This window comes from Fringilla coelebs (assembly GCF_963513975.1).
Source record: "Fringilla coelebs genome assembly, contig: SCAFFOLD_45, whole genome shotgun sequence".
Classification (NCBI taxonomy): domain Eukaryota; kingdom Metazoa; phylum Chordata; class Aves; order Passeriformes; family Fringillidae; genus Fringilla; species Fringilla coelebs.
This window is the reverse complement of record NW_028167308.1, coordinates 525,043-528,283: the sequence shown is the minus strand read 5'-3', so window position 1 is coordinate 528,283 and position 3,241 is coordinate 525,043.

Here is a 3,241-nt window from a genome sequence, read left to right as displayed (position 1 = left end):
GCTTGGTCTGGGTTGAGAGTGCCAAGTGGGTCCTGCAAACTGACACCCAGAACAGTGGCTTCTGAATTTTGTTTTCCAGGGAAAAAGCCTGTAGAATGGTTTTCGGTCCTGCGGCCTTAAATTGCCAGGTGCCTCCTGGAATTGCGCCTCTCGCAGGATGCCTCCCAGACGCAAGGTGGCACCAGTGCCAACTTGGTCTCGTTTGAGAGTGCCAAGTGGGTCCTGAAAACTGACACCCAGAACAGTGGCTTGTGAGTTTTGTTTCCCAGGGAAAAAGCCTGTACAATGGTTCAGGGTCCTGCGGCCTTAAATTGCCAGGTGCCTCCTGGAATTCAGCCTCTCGCAGGATGCCTCCCAGACGCAAGGTGGCACCAGTGCCAACTTGGTCTGGTTTAAGAGTGCCAAGTGGGTCCTGAAAACTGACACCCAGAACAGTGACTTGTGAGTTTTGTTTCCCAGGGAAAAAGCCTGTAGAATGGTTCAGGGTCCTGCGGCCTTAAATTGCCGGGTGCCTCCTGGAATTCGGCCTCGCGCAGGATGCCTCCCAGACGCACGGTGGCACCAGTGCCAACTTGGTCTGGTTTAAGAGTGCCAAGTGGGTCCTGAAAACTGACACCCAGAACAGTGACTTGTGAGTTTTGTTTCCCAGGGAAAAATCCTGTACAATGGTTCAGGGGCCTGAGACCTTAAATTGCCGGGTGCCTCCTGGAATTCCGCATCTCGCCAGGTGTTTCCCAGACGCTAACCAACACCAGTTCCAACTTGGTCTGGTTTAAGAGTGCCAAGTGGGTCCTGCAAACTGACACCCAGAACAGTGGCTTCTGAATATTTTTTCCCAGGGAAAAAGCCTGTAGAATGGTTTTGGGTCCTGCGGCCTTAAATTGCCGGGTGCCTCCTGGAATTCCCCCTCTCGCAGGATGCCTCCCAGACGCAAGGTGGCAACTGTGCCAACTTGTTCTGGTTTGAGAGTACCAAGTGGGTCCGGCAAACTAACACCCAGAACAGTGGCTTGTGAGTTTTGTTTCCCAGGGAAAAAGCCTGTACAATGGTTCAGGGGCCTGAGGCCTTAAATTGCCGGGTGCCTCCTGGAATTCGGCCACTCGCAGGATGCCTCCCAGACGCAAGGTGGCACCAGTTCCAACTTGGTCTGGTTTGCGAGTGCCAAGTGGGTCCTGAAAACTGACACCCAGAACAGTGGCTTCTGAGTTTTGTTTCCCAGGGAAAAAGCCTGTACAATGGTTCAGGGTCCTGCAGCCTTAAATTGCCGGGTGCCTCCTGGAATTGCGCCTCTCGCAGGATGCCTCCCAGACGCAAGGTGGCACCAGTGCCAACTTGGTCTGCTTTGAGAGTGTCAAGTGGGTCCTGAAAACTGACACCCAGAACAGTGGCTTGTGAGTTTTGTTTCCCAGGGAAAAATCCTGTACAATGGTTCAGGGGACTGCGGTCTTAAATTGCCGGGTGCCTCCTGGAATTCGGCCTCTCGCAGGATGCCTCCCAGACGCTAAGCAACACCAGTGCCAACTTGGTCTGATTTAAGAATGCCAAGTGGGTCCTGAAAACTGACACCCAGAACAGTGGCTTGTGAGTTTTGTTTCCCAGGGAAAAAGCCTGTACAATGGTTCGGGGGACTGCGGTCTTAAATTGCCGGGTGCCTCCTGGAATTCGGCCTCTCGCAGGATGCCTCCCAGATGCGAGGTGGCACCAGTGCCAACTTGGTCTGGTTTAAGAGTGCCAAGTGGGTCCTGAAAACTGACACCCAGAACAGTGGCTTGTGAGTTTTGTTTCCCAGGGAAAAAGCCTGTACAATGGTTCAGGTTCACGCGGCCTTAAATTGCCAGGTGCCTCCTGGAATTCCGCATCTCGCCAGATGTTTCCAAGACGCTAAGCAACACCAGTGCCAACTTGGTCTGGTTTAAGAATGCCAAGTGGGTCCTGAAAACTGACACCCAGAACAGTGGCTTGTGAGTTTTGTTTCCCAGGGAAAAAGCCTGTACAATGGTTCAGGGGCCTGCGGTCTTAAATTGCCGGGTGCCTCCTGGAATTCGGCCTCTCGCAGGATGCCTCCCAGATGCGAGGTGGCACCAGTTCCAACTTGGTCTGGTTTAAGAGTGCCAAGTGGGTCCTGAAAACTGACACCCAGAACAGTGGCTTGTGAGTTTTGTTTCCCAGGGAAAAAGCCTGTACAATGGTTCAGGTTCACGCGGCCTTAAATTGCCAGGTGCCTCCTGGAATTCCGCATCTCGCCAGATGTTTCCAAGACGCTAAGCAACACCAGTGCCAACTTGGTCTGGTTTGAGAGTGCCAAGTGGGTCCTGAAAACTGACACCCAGAACAGTGGCTTGTGAGTTTTGTTTCCCAGGGAAAAAGCCTGTACAATGGTTGAGGGTCCTGCGGCCTTAAATTGCCGGGTGCCTCCTGGAATTCGGCCTCTCGCAGGATGCCTCCCAGACGCAAGGTGGCACCAGTGCCAACTTGGTCTGGTTTAAGAGTGCCAAGTGGGTCCTGAAAACTGACACCCAGAACAGTGGCATCTGAGTTTTGTTTCCCAGGGAAAAATCCTGTACAATGGTTCAGGGTCCTGCGGCCTTAAATTGCCGGGTGCCTCCTGGAATTCGGCCTCTCGCAGGATGCCTCCCAGACGCAAGGTGGCACCAGTGCCAACTTGGTCTGGTTTAAGAGTGCCAAGTGGGTCCTGAAAACTGACACCCAGAACAGTGGCTTCTGAATTTTGTTTCCCAGGGAAAAATCCTGTACAATGGTTCAGGGGCCTGAGGCCTTAAATTGCGGGGTGCCTCCTGGAATTCGGCCACTCGCAGGATGCCTCCATGATGCAAGGTGGCACCAGTTCCAACTTGGTCTGGTTTAAGAGTGCCAAGTGCGTCCTGAAAACTGACACCCAGAACAGTGGCTTCTGAGTTTTGTTTCCCAGGGAAAAAGCCTGTACAATGGTTCAGGGTCCTGCGGCCTTAAATTGCCGGGTGCCTCCTGGAATTGCACCTCTCGCAGGATGCCTCCCAGACGCAAGGTGGCACCAGTGGCAACTTGGTCTGGTTTGAGAGTGCCAGGTGGCTCCTGCAAACTGACACCCAGAACAGTGGCTTGTGAGTTTTGTTTCCCAGGGAAAAAGCCTGTACAATGGTTCAGGGTCCTGCGGCCTTAAATTGCTGGGTGACTCCTGGAATTCCGCATCTCACCAGATGTTTCCCAGACACAAGGTGGCACCAGTGCCAACTTGGTCTGC